Below are 18,274 nucleotides of genomic sequence, written 5' to 3'. Positions count from 1 at the left end.
CAAGTTAAAGACAATTCTTAAATCTGCTGACTAATACAAAGTCAAAATTGTTACAATGTTAACTAGAGAAAGATTTACAGGTGCTCATCAAAGATCTACAGAAATAAGGCATTAGGCTGCAAGAGAACCAAACATGCATTCTCTTTTCATCTGTCACATTTTTACTGGACAAGCTTGGGCAAGGCATTTTCTTCTTCCTGTGTCTAGTTTCTCCATTTAAAAATGAACATTAAGTGCATGTGTAAAGCACTCCTAAAGATAAACAGAGTTATGCATACATGTGTTCATGCATGAATACACCTGTATATATCCCATCCAGGGTTGCTAGAGATGAATCTCTTGAAAAATAGACCCGAGTTTTCTGCATTTGAGCATTCATCTGCTTGACTGTATCAAGCCCATGCTTCTTTGCATTCACTGCTCATGGATGTTCACACTCAGAATATTTTTTTTTTATGTGATGCCCTTCCTCTCATGAGAATTATCACTTGACATCCCTTTTTTTAAAATATTCCAGACATCTAATCAGCAGGCAGAAATAATGTGTGAGCGCTGTGACCCAATGCCATGCCACAAATTTCTACCTTGCTTCTGATCCATGACAAACCATATAGACAGATGTAATTGCTTGAATGTGAATACAACTCTATGTATCTCAAGGGTCAAAATGAAGGTGCTTGAACTGAAAGGAAACTTCAGAGTTCAAAGAACAAGGTTAAACTGTTCTTTGTATTTGCTGTTTTGTCGGGGTTTAAAAATTCTATTTGCATCCTTCCCTTTCTTATTCAATCTGACCTCTCTTTTCTACGGAACATGGGGAATCTTAATGTCTAGTACTGTAAAAAAGAACATATCTTAGCAGAAATTTAAGTGAATTCAATTATGTCCCATGGTTTCTAAGCTTTTATTATTCAGCCTCCTTATTTCCTTGTGTGTGGAGACTGCTAAAATCAAGGAAAGGCTATGTAGGGATTAGATATGAAAAATCAGATTTGGAATGACCAGAAGAGGAGAAACATCTTTCCTCATGAGAATTGTTTAAAGGATTGGCTGAGGCACAGCCATTCAGTGAACTGCTTAATCACTCCAGTTTTTCAAACAAGACCTGCTCTTTTACTTGCCGAAATCGATAATAAAATTCCCTCTGTATAATAAGAACAAGAGAGCACCATTCATTTCTTAGGTGGAGTCAGAGATTAACTAAACAAGCTCACTGTGCACTCCTTCTACAAATATTCTACACTGCTTGGAAAGTTCTTCCCTCAGAAAACCAATTCCACACATATTTCCTATTTTTGCACAACCACTTCTGCCTCTGCCATATCAAAATGCAAAAACTAGTTACTTTTCTTGCATTAACTTTGATGAAAGAGGTGCCCTTTTAGAGCAGAATGTTTGACCTATTCAATGGCATTCTGACCATGCTGTCATTTTGAGTTAAATTTTGTTTTGTTTCTGAAAACGTGACGGCCTGTAGCCTCAACAATAAGCTTTCTGCTATTTCATTCAAATCAAGTCACGTTCTTTGTCTGACTATAATATTCTGCATCAGCTCAAGAAGTTATATTCTGAAAAACATTTTAAAAAAAAGCTCTGTTGGTAAGGTTGTTCCTCTGCGATCAGGACACCTTGAGTCTTCAAAGAACTATTACACTGAGGTGAAGCTGATGATAACAAGGGCTGATTTTCCTAACTTCATGTAACCCTAAAGAGATGATGTTCAATTGTCCCAAATTTTCATAAGTTACTAGGGATTTTTTTTTCTAACTCCCTTTTCCTAACTAATCTAACTATTTTCTAACTATTTGAGATGTCTCCATGATGATCTTTCAGAAACGTTGCATATGACATCACAGATTTGAAATAGAACGTTGCAGTCACCTATAAACACTCGGCATCTTAGAAGATTCGTTAAGACTTCATATGTTCCTCCAGTGATGAGGATGAAGTACTCTATTTGCATTTACAAACTGATGGCTCTGTTCTTTATGCATTTCCTTTTCCTGAGGAAACATACTCTGTTTCCTGCTTTACTCTGTTTGATTAACTTCACTGGCTGAAAAGGAAATTTGGTCCTTAAAATACCAGTAACACATAATCATTAAAAAAGGATTGGAAAGGACCCCCACATGACACCTGGTCCATCTCCCTGCCCCATCAGCAAGATAAGCTGTAACTAAGATATTTTTGAACCACCAGAAAACAATTATAAGTCAGTATGACAGGCAGGACTTACAGCAAAAAAGCTGCCTTGTAACCTGAGATGAGACACCAAAGAGTAAGATAATCAGTCAAAATGAAGTCAGATCACAAAAGACCATTTACATCCTGGAAATGGGACTCATGCTTTTCAGTAAAAGGCTCACTACTATTTTCACATGTGACCAACCACTTTGTGGTACAAAGAACTTAACTCATTTGGTCCATTAAGAACATTCATTCACTTTCTGTTCCCTTTCTGGGCTGAAGTGCTGTTTTCTCTACTATGAGACTCCATTCATGTTTTTCAGCTTGCTATTACTTAAATGTAGAAAAGACATCATTTCCCTGGCAACACTTCAGTGTATATTACATACTTAAGTTATTTTAAGACAAGTATTGTCTCTTTGCTTGTGCTGTATCCAATGCCTAGTGCGATGGGGCACTGAGCCACAGGAAAGCCTCTCTGTACTTTTTCAACTCAGAGGTAAATAAATACATAAATAATGACAATGGTGAGGGTTTGTGTCATAGACTGGGTGCCACATACCACCCTGGGATAGTACGTACAAGTCTTACACTAAATAGTGAGACTACACTAAATATCAAACATACCAGAAATGGAAGAGAAAGCCTGTGACACATGGGTTGTGAGGGATCCAGGAGATATATGATAAGAACATTTTAAAGGTTATAGGTGACCCACTTCTGTTGGTCTTATTTTTCAGTGCTTGCCGGACTCCTTTTTAGTTTCTGCAGATTTAAGCTATATTAAAAGCAGCAGTTTAGGGTGAAAAGCGTAATGTTTCTTTTGCCACGTCCTGATCTAGGCAGTGTAAGATTGCACGTCAAGTGATGACAAGGCAGAGTGGAAAATTTCATAATGTGAATAACTGAAGGCGAAAATGAAAGTTAAGAAGTGTTAAATTTATACTGCTGTGCCAGTAAACCCATCCCTTCCTGTCTGCTAGTTGTAAGAGTTCAGCCAAATTCAGAAATGCAGTAATAACAAAATTCCCTCATCAGCCACCCTTTCAAAATTCCCATGTGTGCATATTACAAACATCGACAAGGAAGTGGAGGAGGGACAAAGCAATCAGACAACCAATAACCAGATTTCTTTGTGCCTGAACGCACGTTGTCTTGCACAGAAGTTAATTCTGAAACTTACTGACCCACCCACAGGATCCTCAGCCACAGCTGCAGCAGTAAAGACTAGCTACTAACAGATTAAAGCAAAAAAGTAAAATAGCAATTGGCAGTTGATTGGGCATAAAAACTGGTGCCCTGCATGTGGCTGTCTGCTGGGCTGCACACGTACTGGACTGTGTGCCCTACACACCTTGACATAATTTCATTACATTTAGCCTATTGAAGATGTCACTGTCTGGAGCATAAGGAAAAGCTGGCATGTGGATAGGGAAAATGTATAGAACAGTGTTTGTTACCTCTGATCCTGCAATTCATGCTTGTCACAGCAGAATATAAAGAAAGATGACCTGAAAATTACCATGTGCAAAAAGATTTTTTTGCTTGAGAAATAACAGTGAACTACAGAATTGCAAACGTGTTCTCATTTAGTAAAAGCATGGTCTGAGGAAGAAACTCCAATTTAAGTAACAGAACACTAGTTGATATCAGTAGGATACAGAAATTTCTAATCCAGGTCAGATAATACAAGAGATTTAAATATTGGTTTTCAAAAAACAAACCATAAATTTCTGGGCTGAAATGAAGAACAGAATATTGAAGTATGAAAGTAACTTAAGTTCAGAAAGTTAAGAATACCTTAAACAAAAGGGAAGAGAAGCTAAAATTCAGCCTAAAAAATCACAAGGACTATTTTTATAGGGTAAAACTGCATCCTGTATTTCTGCGCTGTTTTTCATCCAAAGATATTAAGATATTGCTAAAACACATACAAAATTTTGATCTCTCAGCACAGTCCCTAATCACAGTACGAAGGAACATACAGCCAATTGTATTATTTCTCACGGGAATATGCTAGAAATATCATTGAAACAATATACTTCCATAGAAGCTGCTCCAAAAACTGCAAAGTTGAACAGAGAATGCTATAGTTCTGGAGGTTGATTTAGCCACTCTACAAACTCCTTGAGTAAAGTTCTAAGTCTCTGTTATCATGGAGGGTGGATCACATTCTTCAGCTTAACAGGACTTGAAAACTTACCTGCAATTCACACCAAATAAATGTTTAAAGTCAGTCTGGGCAATGATGAGGGCTATTAATTCAGTGTTCTACCACTGATTTCTGAAATGTGGGGTTTTTTGTTTCTTACCTTTTACATAACTTTCTTCTAAATGACTGATTTCACATGTTTACATTAGACTCGAATGTAATTACAAAATACAGTCCATGCTTTGCATGAGATGTGAACAGAGACTCTTTCTTCAGAGTTTAATGAACTCTGAAAAAGGTTATTATTGAGTCTATTGGGAAGTCCACCAACATACCCAGAGCCTGAAGTTTACACTTAATGCAGTCTGTTTCTGCCATATTCTGTTTTGGAAGCACATAGGCATAATATTAAAATAATGAAAATCACTTTTTTGCTTAATACTAAAACAAGTAATACACACTCAGGATAACCTTAGATGCAAACAGAAGCAACAGTGCTCCATCCTGGATTAAGGAAGTAGGAAGATAAATCATTAGAAAATTATTAATGATCTTACCTGTATCAGGAAATAATCAGAAAACATGCTTTCAAGTCCCTTTTTTTTCCCTCACAGCATAATCTTTTCATTATCATTCCCTTGTTTACTGTAGACTCACTGTGAGCATAGGCAATGACAACGTTCACAGCGATTTCTTTTTCTCTTTCCTTTGGGGACTGTGCTGAGGTCTTTACCTCTGGAGCTCTGATCAACTGGAAAGCATGTTTCCTCTGCTAAAGCATCACTAATCCTCCTGTCAGCCTTTCCCACAAAACCTCTGCTGTGTACAACTGTAAAATTTTCCTTGTCCTCCTGCACTGGACCCAGAGACTGCATTTCTCATTCTTCTCAATTTCTCTCACTCTGCTTTTCTCCATATTTGAGTGCCTTCCTGACTGGCATGTTGACACTGAGTGCTGCTGTGCACATTTTGAAAAGATGCTGACCATCATTTCTTTGACTTGGGCCAATGGAAATTGGTCTTAGGCACAAGTTCAGACATTGGTTGAATTTCGTTCCCAAAGCAAGTGTTTGCATTCGCTGTACTATTGCATCCCAGTCTGAAAATTCTGGCTCTGAAGAACGTGGACCAATTGTGATATCCAGAGAAGGATGGATCATCATCCAGTTCTGTATTTCCCCACTGAGGGACAATCACGAAGCTGAATTTGAAGGGGACGAAATCAAGAGAAAATAAGAGCATATTCATAAATAATTTTGTCTTCTGAAAGTGCACTGCTTCCTTATTTATGCCATTAAACCATGTGCTTGCTTTATGAAGCAATTGTGAGATTTTCCTTTCATAAAGAGTCTGTGATGTGGGTTGGCTAAAGAACGCTAAAATGAATTCAACAAGATATTACTAAGTCATTATCAAAACATTATCAAAACTGCTGAACTCTTTACAATGTTTGCAGCAGTTGCAACTGCTGGAGCAGTTGATCTGCTTAACATTGAGAAAGAATCATTGGGCATCTTGCTCATTTGCTCCAAAAATCTTAAAATGACTCCACTAAACAGTCCAAATCAAGTAAAAAGAAACGATTTCAAGCTACTCGATCTGCATATTTACCATGTCTGTCTTTCTATCAAGTCATACTTTATGCAAATCTCTAGACTTTTTCTATAATTGATTCCTTCTAAACGACCAGCAAGGAACTTTTCACAAAAAATGCCTAATATTTCTATGTCAATACTGTCCCAGCCTGCTTATCTGTTTGATAAGAAAAGGCATTAAATGCATGGATAGATCAAGAAGGAAATAGCCACAGGAACATCTCCCACATCTAGAAATGATAAATCTAATTCTGCTGACCACATTACTGATGAACCTTTTGTACCCACTCTGACTGTGGTTGTGCACTGTAACTAAGCCCACAAATAAGCCTTCTCTAACGAAGCAATATTCTGGAAAACATCAGATGTGGAAATAGACGTCTGAGTAGTCGACAATTCATCCTCACAGATTGCCTGTGCAATGCAAAGCACTCCTTTTTGTAACCATGCATACTTCTTTGGGTCAAGCTGTTTTGCAAGACTTAAATTTATCAGAAGTGTTTTAAAAGTTTCTTAGTTTTTGTGACAGTCTACCATGAACGATGATATAATCTCCATATAAAGCCTGGCAGAGAGAGGCATTCATTATGCTAGCATCTCAAATATGTCAGTTGTATGACAAAAAAAAAAAAAAAAAAAAGAAAAAAAAGAAAAAAAAAAAGAAGAAAACCCCTCATCTGTTCTACCACTTTCTGGAATGGAAGATTTTCTTTGATTCTCTGGGTCCTGATATACTTACCAATATTTACTACACTAAGAGCCAGTGTGAAAAATTTGATAGAAACTGGTATATTTGGTTTTGGAAAAGGAGATGGGTGTGTTTTATATGGCTTCTAAATTTAAATTTTTTAGTCCATGTGGGATGTGTCCCTTTTTTCCTAATTAGAATTAGTAGTGAAGCCTTCCTGCCTCAGTCCTTTAGTAAATAAAAAGTGTTCCCTCCCACTACTATCTGGAAGAGAAGTACACCTAGTTAATGAGTTCATTTCCCCTCACATCAGTCTCTCACCTGCTAAATACAGTACAAGAGATATCTCCACCAGAAAGGGAGAATAATTTGCAATCCCTAACTACAAGATTTCCCTGTCCATTCCTTTGGTTTTTATTGAAACATATAGCATTGTTGAAACAATTTCAATAAAACTCATGTGCTTATCTTTATTGCTGACCTGTAAGTCTCTAACTTTTCCTTTACACCAGCCTTTATCTACTCCCTACTCAGTTTTTTTTTTGCTGCATACTCGAGCATCAAACTCTGGTCAGCATAGCTTAGCCTACACAAAATCATAGTATGTTCAGCTGCTTTCCATTGTTTCCTGGACAGAGACAGGGCTTTTATCAGGAAATTTTATGGCTCTGCTTTGTCTTCACGAGCCTTTTTACTGCTTAAGTTGTTTTTAATGACTACTTGCAAAGTACATGTAGTGGGTTGACCCTGGCTGGACATGAGGTGCCCACCAAAGCCATTCTATCACTCCCCCCTCTTCAAGTGGACAGGGAAGAGAAAATATAACGAAGGACTCGTGGGTCGAGATAAGGACAGGAGAGATCACTCACCAATTACCGTCACAGGCAAAACAGACTCAACTTGGGGAAAATTAACTCAATTTATTACCAATCAACCAGAGTAGGGTAATGAGAAATAAAACCGAGTCTCAGAACACCTTCCCTCCACCCCTCACTTCTTCCCAGGCACAACTTCACTCCCGGATTCTCTACCTACCCCCCCACAGCGGCACAGGGGGACAGGGAATGGGGTTTACAGTCAGTTCATCACACGTTATTTCGGCTGCTTCATCCTCCTCAGGGGGAGGACTCATCACACTCTTCCCCTGCTCCAGCGTGGGGTCCCTCCCACAGGAGACAGTCCTCCACGAACTTCTCCAACGTGCGTCCTTCCCACGGGCTGCAGTTCTTCACAAACTGCTCCAGCGTGGGTCCTTTCCACGGCGTGCAGTCCTTCAGGAGCACACTACTCCAGCGTGGGTCCCCCACGGGGTCACAAGTCCTGCCAGAAAACCTGCTCCGTGGGCTCCTCTCTCCACAGATCCGCAGGTCCTGCCAGGAGCCTGCTCCAGCGCGGGGTTCCCACGGGGTCACAGCCTCCTTCGGGAACCCACCTGCTCCAGTGTGGGGTCCTCCCTGGGCTGCAGGTGGAGATCTGCTCCACCGTGGACCTCCATGGACTGCAGGGGGACAGCCTGCCTCACCATGGTCTTCACCACGGGCTGCAGGGGAATCTCTGCTCCGGCGCCTGGAGCATCTCCTCCCCCTCCTTCTGCACTGACCTGGGGGTCTGCAGGGTTGTTTCTCTTACGTATTCTCACTCCTCTCTCCGGCTGCCATTTCTGTCTGTTCCAGCAACTTTTTTTTCCTTCTTAAATATGTTATCACAGAGGCGTTACCATTATCGCTGATTGGCTCGGCCTTGGCCGGCGGTGGGTCTGTCTTAGAGCCGGCTGGTATGGGCTCTGTCGGACACAGGGGAAGCTTCCAGCAGCTTCTTACAGAAGCCACCCCCGTAACCCCCCCCGCTACCAAAACCTTGCCATGCAAAGCCAATACAGTACAACAGTTAGGCCAGTCTTGCCTAAGCCTGCACAACTTTCAACGTCTGTGAAAATTACAACACATTTTCAAAACTTTCAGTGAGAGTGAAATTACCTTCCCTCTGTTAGTGTTAGGGGGAAAAAAGCTAGTGCTAGAGGGTTTGTGGTAATAAGCTTACAACTCCTTTAGTAGCAACTATCTACCTTCCCCTACCAAAAAAGACAATTTCCATGGCACATTCTTCTGCATCTTCAGAGTATTTTTTGGTCAGTTTTCATTAATTTTGAGCTGCAAGTCCAGCTAAATACTTATACATCAAAATACAGACAATTTACCCTATTATTCTCTGTTGATTATACCAGAAAGCAAGCTTCTGCCAATCTGCTGCCAATTCCAATTCATGGAGTAAATCTTTGGACTAATTTAGGAAATTTTGTCTCCTATCACAAATCTAAATAAAGACTTTAGTCTGAACATATCTTCTCACTACATCTTTTTTTCATTTGTTTGTTGATCTTTCAATGATTATATGATATGAATTGGAGAAACATTAATCCTAAACTGTCAGTCAGCAGGAAGGAAGCAGTCTTTAACCTGCAAACTCCTATTCAGGCAGTGCTGTTAAAACGTGATGCTTACTTGTGTCCTTGATGCTCTTTCTCTTCATTACGTACGAAAGTTATGTTCTAGGAATATGTTCACACACATTCTGACTAATTCTCCACCATTAAATAAAACAACCGTTTCCTTATTTGAAGCTGCCTAGCAAACAAAACCAACATGTAGGTGAACTTTAGGCAGTTGCTGAAATATGGTACACTCAATAGTGCTGGGATTTATGGAATATTCCTCAAACATAACTCCCATAACTCAAAGTCAGTAAAGAAACTTTCATCATGCATAGGATTATAGGAGAATGCAGGTTGGAAGGGACCTCAGCATTTCATCTAGTCCAACCACCTGCTCAGAACAGGGTCAGCTATGAGGTCAGACCAGGTTGCTCTGGGCTTGACCCAGGGTGATCTTGAAGACTCCAAGGAAGAAGACTGCACAACATATCTGTGCAACCTATTCTACTGCTAGACTGTCCTCTTGGGGAAAAAGTTTCTCCTTATACCCAGTCTGGACTTCTCATTTCAACTTCTGCCCATTGCTTCTCATCTTCCCACCATACACCACTGTGAAGAGCCTGGCTCCATCTCCTTAATGGCTTCCTTAAAGTTACTGGAAGGCTGTGATTAGCTCCCCTGGGTCTTCTCTTCTTGAGGCTGAACAAGCCTGGTTCCTTCAGCCTCTCCTCATGAGGCATATGCCCCAGCCTCGATCATCTTCGTGGCCCTCCACTGAACCCACTCTTCTTGTATTGGAGGCCCAAACTGGACACATTATTCTAGCAGTAAAAGATGCAGATATTCTAATTGCGCTGCTTTTCCTACCTCACTCTCTTTCTATAGGAATTCCAGGCTAGGGACACACCATTTAGCTTGTTTTTCATTCAGCAAGCAAACATACTGCTTATTTACACAAATCTTGACCATGCTAACAGAGAAGATTGCCTTTGAAGCTGCATTTGGAAGAGGGAACATCACTTGGGAGTTTGCAAAGTCACTTATTAAAGGTAAAAAATAATAGAGATATGGAAGAACATGTGTTGATACATAGTAAGGTCAGATTCTAGAAAGTGATAGATGGCTTTATAAAGTGGGTTACATCATAGGGTTTAATCTATACTAAGCAGTCCTAGTAAAAACATCAAAGGATTGTTACAGATTAATTAGCAGGTGCTATTATTATCCATAATAATTTTTGTCTCTATTCCCCATAGGATAAGATGCAAAATAATCACTTCATGCAGTCTAAATGCTTCATCTAACTATCACAGTAAGGGGGTATTTGGACCACAGCCACCAAAGCAAAAGGAGCTGATGTAGACTCTGTACTTCACTGTTAAGTGACAGAAATAGTAAGATTTTTGGTCAAAACCATGTTCTTGCCTCATCTTGTTTCTGTGATGATTTGTTTTGGCTTAGTCATCTGAAACCTGGCAGAAAGGAATGTAAATGGGAATTTTCTGTGACTTTACAACACTGTCCATAAGGTTAAAGCAGCTCAAGAGAGCTCTTTGACCAGCACAATCTGAAAACCACTATGTTATTTCCTTCTCTCATGTACCAGCTTCTAAGAATTAATTAGAATCTGAGTTGTTCATCTTCCTAGCAGGGCTCGCAGGGATCAGTATTTCCTGTATTTCCACAAAGCGTCAAAACCCTCATCCAACATAACATCTCCGATCCTGATTTCCTCCCATGTTTTTGCTTTTGAAATCCTATTTCTTTTCAATGGGAGAGCAAATCTGCATGTATGAAAGACAGATGACTGGCATCCTGAAATGACTTCCCAGTGATAAGAGATAAATCCTCACAGTTAACAATGTCTTGATTTGGTAGAATGACCATATCAGGAAAGATGACTTCTCAAGTACATAATGATACACCCAAGGTTTCTTTCTGCCTACACAATGCCTGATATCTCTGGATAAGGAACTAAGAAATGATAGCTCATGCATGATTTTGGTAGGTTTTTGTAATAAGTTCCTCATCTCAAATCAGTTCCTACCCAGTTAGAACACCACACCATCTTTGATTAATTAGCAGAAGTGAATGCACCATGGAGAATGAGTGATCATTTTCAAAGAGGTGTTCCAGGTCAGTGTTGATACACACAAATGAGCACAGTATAAACTAATGATCAGCAATCCATCAACTAATTTTTAAATAGACTGCAGATTTTAATTCTGATAAAGTTGAAAACGAGAAAAAGAGAATGCAGTTCTTCAGCACAGAAGACAGCAGCATAACTTTTAATATTTACTTTTCCAAAAGAACATATAAACATGGGAAATGAAAGAAACAAATTAGTGGTCAAAGAAACTTCAGAATCCTCTTTATGCCTTCCCCTTATTTAGCAGTTATAACTAGGAGTAATGCCTTTGCTTCCAGTCTCCAAGCTGACCTGCTGAAGGCCAATACATTCTCAACATCAGATCCACCTCTTGAACTTAGCCCATCTGGACTACTGCAGAGAGTACGCTTTGTAAAGCTGGATAAACAAAACTGTTTCACTTTAATTCTGGTACAACATGATTAAGCATGGTACGTTTCTCTAAGTATTCAAGGTAGTGAAAAATGGTGCATTCAGAACCCATAAACAGTATGAAAAGTAAACATCCTGATAAGCAATTATCTAGAATGCCTTTGTTCTTATAGACGAAGACAGAATTTAATAGACCATAAAGGCAAGATTTGTGTCTCCCAACTTTTCTTTTAACAGACAGTCCCTATGAATTCCAGAGGTTCTTGGAGTGTTACAGAGTTCTACAGAGCAAAGTTATATAATTATGATCTGTGATTTCTTTCAAATACTTATAAAATTGAAAACACTTTCTAAATAGTAAATAAAAAAATCCCCCACACATACAGTACAATAAAGTCAGCTGATTACAGGTTCAGTATGGTACCAAACCTGTTCCTTTCAAAGCGTCTTTGTTAGATGAAAGAGTTTATGGTTCTGTTCCTCTCTCAACCAGACATGGATTTCATTCAAGTTCATTTTTATGCTAAATACCACTCATATTGTATACATTCTTTGTATTATTACATCAGCTATAAAACCTGCACCTTCACTTATGAATTAACTTTGAGGATAATGAACAAGTTATAGAGGACAGGGATTGGCTCTCCATCTCTTCAGTTTGATAATACACACTGGATGCCTTTTCACTGCATTTAATCAATTAGAAACTACCAGACTTGGTATAGTGTAACTGTGAGATGCTATAGGCTGTATTACGTCAGTTGGGAGCAGAATTTGGAGATCTCTATATTTTTAAACCGTGTTTCTGAAATAATTGTAAAATAATAATTACCATTTTAGTACCTTCCTAATTCAGAGTCATGCTAGTAGGGGAATAACCATTTTACTGCTACTTGCCAACAAAGTCCCAACCAGAGAGGTGCTCTGTACACTGAAATCATCAGGCTAAAGGAAGATGGTGAACACAATACTGGGAGTGGGAATGAATGAGTATGTGAGAGAATCAGGTAGGTTAAGAGCTCTCATTGGTTCTTAAAAAAACCCCAGTATTGAGATCCACTATAAGTTGTTGTTTACTCTTGTCTTGCCCACAACAAGCCAATTGTTAATTATAGTTACGAGTATGCATCACTAGGAAGATAGTGAACCAGAAACCCTTGCACGTAATCCAAACAGACAAGACAGAGTATGAAATAGCAGTCCAAAGAAGTGATCTTATTTTCCTGAGGTTATACGGCAACACAGTGAAACACGTAAGACTATCACCAAGTATAATTTTTAAGTTCTCACAAATTAAGCAATTAAAACGAATCTGAGAATTACTTTTGAAAATCTTCACCATAAAGCTGCAAGCTACTCTGTGAAATATTTCCAGGTAAGAGAGGACAAACTCTACAGAGCTCTTCAGGGAGAGAAGTCTCCAAGACTCAAGAGGTGTTTGCACTCTGTACTGTAAACTGTGGTTAAACACACCATTTTGTGACCTCCAAAAAGAGGAGGAAAAACAGAAAATAAAAGAGAAAGCAGTCCTTGCAGTTGCACAACTGTGGAAAACTAAATACTCTATTTTTAGGCATGCAAAAAAATCAGTCCTCAGATTGGTGAGTATGAGGGAGGTGCTGCCAGCAAATACAGCCTTTGCCTGTGTCTGCCATCATGATATAATATTTTCCAGACTACTAACTTCTGTCTGACGTTTGTTTTGAAACACAGTTTTCCTTGTTCCTTGTTTCATACCATCTGAGATACAGCTGACTTTGTGGATTAAATGACTACTGAGAAAATTAAAAGTAAAACTGAGAAAATCCCAGATCCTGTGTGATGTTACCTAACAAGAACATGAGTCAACCTAATCAGTTACAAGAATTTATTGTCAATTTTGTATCTTTTAAAATCCATTCTGTAGAATGGCAGGAAATGTTAATCAAAACACCAGCATTTTTAAAGTTCTTTCAAGAAGGATACTAAAGACTGTGCAAAAGATAAGCTGTAATAATAAAAGGACAAAGTGCACTAGTTTTTAAACAGATGAAGCTGAACCCCAGCAAAAGGAAGCACACAAGTAATAAGGCTGTTCAATCTAATGTTGTGGGGCAGCATCTGAAAGAAAATATTTTATATGAGGTAGTAAAGCACCCAAAGTTGTCTCAGAAATTACTGATTTTAAAAAAAATTAAGTTAATCCATTTCAAAATGGATTAATGCAGAATATGAAGGCAGATTCTTCTGGGGGAAAAGGCACCCAGGTTGATAGTTACAGAAGAAGGAAGTTAACTTTTTCAGCCTCTCAATTCATAGGTGAGGACAATATCCTTTTCATAATCTACTAGTTTACTTAAGTGTGCAGGATTACTCCCTTAAGTGTGCAATGTCAGGAACCTCTCCAATCAATGATAAATACAAACATTTTTAAGCTCTTAGCTGCAAGTGACAGATGCCTGCATCTGCTTCTAAACTTTTAAAAACTATTTCAAATATCAAACACAATTATGAGGAAAACAGAAAATATTCTTCAAAGAACAGGTTTTTTTAAAAGTTAATGTGTCTGCCCTGATTAATCACAAGCTGAAAGGAGTACTTGATGACTAGAGTATACTTCAGTTAACACTATTTCATAAAACCTGGCTTGACAGAAGTATAAGATAAATTAATCAAATAATAGAAAAGTTGAAAGATGCACCAGCTGGCTCATATTCAAGAAGAAATACATCACCTCTGAACAGTAAGACAGACTGCAGTAAAGCAACTGACCAAATGGGCAGCACAGTACAGTGTCAAGCCATTTTCATGTGTTATTGACTTGCTTTACAACACAGTTCTTGACAGAGAGACTACTCGCACATTTCAAATAAACATATGCTATTTTGGATGACACTGATGGACACTACACTGTGGATCATAAAGCTCTAAAGACTCGTTCTTACAGTTTAAGGTCAAGGACTCTCATAATGAATTAATATTATGATATTGAATGTCTAAGACTCACAGCCACTGTGCTGCCTGTTCGGTTTGCATCTTATCAGAGCTTTATATGAAGGCACAATTTGTAATGCCAAGTTAAAAGCTATTCTCAAATAAGAAACTGTGTCCCTTAAAAAAAGATCACAGTGAATATTATTTGTTTCTCTCAGAAATACTGTGCTTACTTGTTCTTTACAGTATCGCAGTAAAGTTGCTTCCTTATAACATTTGAAAATGAGCCGAACACCGTAGAAGAGATGTTTTTGTTTAGCATCAAATTCTTAAGCTCATGTGTCTCTAATCAAAAGGCAATGCCTGTGACATAATGAACCAAATGAAAAAGAGTTTACAAAGTGCTAAAGCTAAAGAATGGTTTAAAGAATATTCAATTATTGACAAAAGGTGCTAAGCAAAGCCTGGCTGGGGATGGAAGTATTCTATTCAGTACCCACAGGGCTCAAATGACTTCCAGTGACAAGAGTGAATTGAAATCAGTAACACTTCTGACATAAGAATGTGATCAGAAATATATACATCTCTTTAACCATGTGAAGTGCAGAATACTACCCTGTATTTTAGATAAACCACAAATTTACAATCTTTCCCATACCAAAATCTTATATGAACAAAAAAAAAAAAAAAAAAAGGAAAGATTTTCACTACGCAGAAAGCTTCTACATCGAGGCTTCAAGGCTGGTAATAACAAAAGTAGACTCTGACATTTGTCTGTGGGCTTAAGAGCAAGAACCTATGCACAAAACAAAACACATAGACTAACCCACTGCCATTGTTCCAATTATGTTACTTCCATATTTGTAATGTACAGATTATTTCCACACAATTTCAGCTTTAGGTTCCTAATGTTTTATAAATGTATATATACAAAAGAAAGTATAGCACCAAATTTGGTTCTGTCCTTAAACTGAACGTTGGTAACTCTATAACCTGGAACTAATAACTAAGAACTTTTTTCTCAATTTTCCTTAGCTAAAACGTGATCTAAATAATCTGTTTCTCCATACTTCAAGAATTAAAAGCATGATCCCAAACTATTAAACAGAAGTCTCCCAACTGCCTTTTCCTTGTTCTAATGTTTGCCTTGCATAACAAGCTGCCTGTGAAACCCTCTCTCTAGCTTAACTGACAGAGTTGTCTGTACACAACCTTTGAACAATTAATTCCACTCAACTCTTCTAATTGTAGAGGAGTACTTAGAAGTTATTGACTCAGGTCTTACAGTAACCAGCTGCAAAACTTATTACCAGAAGGTAGTTATTACAGTTGTGTAAACACAATTAAAATCCTCAGGCTAATGAAGTGTCAGGTGATAATATTCCACGCTGAATGTGATGCTGGTAACTGAATGCTTACTATAGTGAATGCTTATCAGTGGGGCCAACAATTACTTACCAGAACTGACATGATATACAAGTACAGAAGTGGGTTCCTCATTTCAGTAAAAAGAAACTAAACCCTATGAATAGAATAGGCTTGTCCTTTTTTACTGACTTTATCCTTTGTTGCACCAACAGTTTAATAAGCTCTGTGAGCTTTTTTCTTTTAAACTTTGCAATAGTAATTACAGTATACAACACACTCTTTTACCCCCTATTACTTAATTTGCACCCAACATCTTTATTTTCAGAAATTCTGGATGACTGAATGTGGAAACACAGATGCACCAAACTATTTGGTGGTGTTTTCTTTGCAACTGCCACCAGAGAACCATGGAGGAGACTGACCAACGAAGTGCTCCCCTGTGAGCAGCGGGAATAAAGTTATGCCTGCGACTGTGTAAGTCTTTCCCACAGTGGGCCCTGTTAGAGCCACTGGCAGCTAATCATTAGCATAGTGGCATTACACCAAATGAAGACATTGGTGGAACAGAGAACAGTTCTTCAGTCTCAAGCAAGGCTGGGTGGCAGAGAGGCAGAGCTGCTCAAACAAAGGTGACCCAGGATACTAATGAAGAAAACTCAATTTACTGTATAACTCTCAGGTTAGTGAGTGGTAAACTAGGGCAACTCCATGATTAGATGACTTCTGAGTAGAAGTTTTCTGGATAATAATTTTGGTTGAAAGTATTGAAGGTCTGCCTAAATTCCTTTTCAGAGTTTCAGGTTCTCATCTACATCTAGGCTAATAATATATCTTTGGTCTCAAATTATGCTGCTGAAGAACAGAATTTGTATGATGTCTTGAAAATATAAAAGCCTCAGCTATGCAGCTGAATGACTCTTCAGCCCAGTCATTAGAGAAACATGTCTGTCTTAAACATTGGGGTTACTTTCACTATTACAAGGAAGTAAATAGTTGTTTGCATTGTGTCTCCCCACCACCAAGAAAATTATTTGCTCCATAACAGAGAAAATAAAGTTATCTTCACATTATATTTCCATTCTATGAAAAGGTTTGTTATTTTGAGAACAAGATTGTTTGTATAAAAAAAAAAGAAAAAAAAAAGACTCTGACATCTCATCATGCCCTACAACTGAATCACTATTGTCAAAATATTTAGTCATGGTGTCTCTTGCCCCAGCAACCATGTTCCCCCACTGTACCCTGCTAAAAACTGCATGCTCTACCAGTATCCAAAGACTAAAATTCACAAACCCCGGTCCTACCATATCAGCTACATCTATCATACCTTTGGTCTGATGTTCCCATATCTCAGCTGGCACCTCAGACATTTGGAGCTGCAGACATGCCGTGGTTGCACCTTCCAGCTCCTTGGTGCTTTCCTTCTTGAACTATCCATAAATTAAATAACAGGCATATAAGAATTATTTAGACACATGCAATTCCTATTTAGTAATTGAACAAAGTATTATGTCTCACACTACAAAAAGCCAGACAATTAAAGCAATAGTGGGTTGTTGAGCACACTACACTTGAAGTTCAGGAAACTAGTATGTTGCCATACGCTGTTAATCCTACTGAGTCTTCTCATTTTCACTATTGCACTAATACAAAGCTCCGTGCATCTCCATACTACAGACCAAATATATGTAATAGAATTGGAGTACAGCATGGGTCATCTGTTTGCTGTTCTTGAATAAGAGTAGCACATTCAGGTATCTTCTATCAAATCTACTTAAGCTTTTTTATTACAGTGTTCAGTTTCATACTGGTTCAGTTTTCTACGCTCCACCTTGCATCAAATTATTTGGAAAGTTTAAACCAGAATGGTTGCACTTTCAAAAAAATGTATTTAAGTAGAAAGACAAGGGGTTTTCCTCACACAAAGAAAAACTTACATTTACTTTGTTGAGAAACTATTACCTTCATGCTTTATTATCTGAAATTAAGCAGAAGGATGGCCCCAGCATAATACCCGAGTATCTTCTGATGTACCTGTCAGAAAAGGATTTGAGGAAGAGAAAGAAGTAGGGTAGAGAGAGAAGATGAAAGAGAACAGAATTAAGGAATATGTAGAACAAGAACAAAAGTTGAGGGCGTATAAGGTCATGTGAAAGATGCAGGAGGAGAAAGAACAACAATAGTGGTGGTGGCAGAGGAAAGAATAACAGAGGGCAAGAATTCTTGAAGAAGATGGCTTAGGGTTAGCAGAGAAAAGAAATTTTTTTATACAATACTTTATGGTATAAACATTCACTTACAGCCCCCATTTCTTTTATAGCCAAAAGACTACTTCTTGACTACTTTGAGCTAGGATTTTCTTCTTGTTTCTTTCATGGTTGAATGAAAAAAAGAAATCTGGAGCCTAAGAGAGACC

At 38.3% G+C, this 18,274-nt stretch overlaps 1 protein-coding gene across 1 annotated transcript in view; it reads right to left on the bottom strand.

The window, feature by feature from the left end:
- Window positions 1-7,522: 7,522 nt before the first annotated feature.
- LYRM9 (LYR motif containing 9) overlaps window positions 7,523-18,274 on the bottom strand; it is a 54,922-nt gene continuing 44,170 nt past the window's right edge. The window contains exon 6 of the mRNA XM_052802837.1: window positions 7,523-17,288. The gene's annotated coding sequence lies outside the window, so the exon portion shown is untranslated. The remainder of the gene's footprint in view (window positions 17,289-18,274) is intronic.

The sequence above is a fragment of the Harpia harpyja genome, chromosome 12, assembly GCF_026419915.1.
Source record: "Harpia harpyja isolate bHarHar1 chromosome 12, bHarHar1 primary haplotype, whole genome shotgun sequence".
In the NCBI taxonomy this organism is placed as follows: Eukaryota; Metazoa; Chordata; class Aves; order Accipitriformes; family Accipitridae; genus Harpia; species Harpia harpyja.
This window is presented reverse-complemented; position numbering and strand designations above follow the sequence as displayed.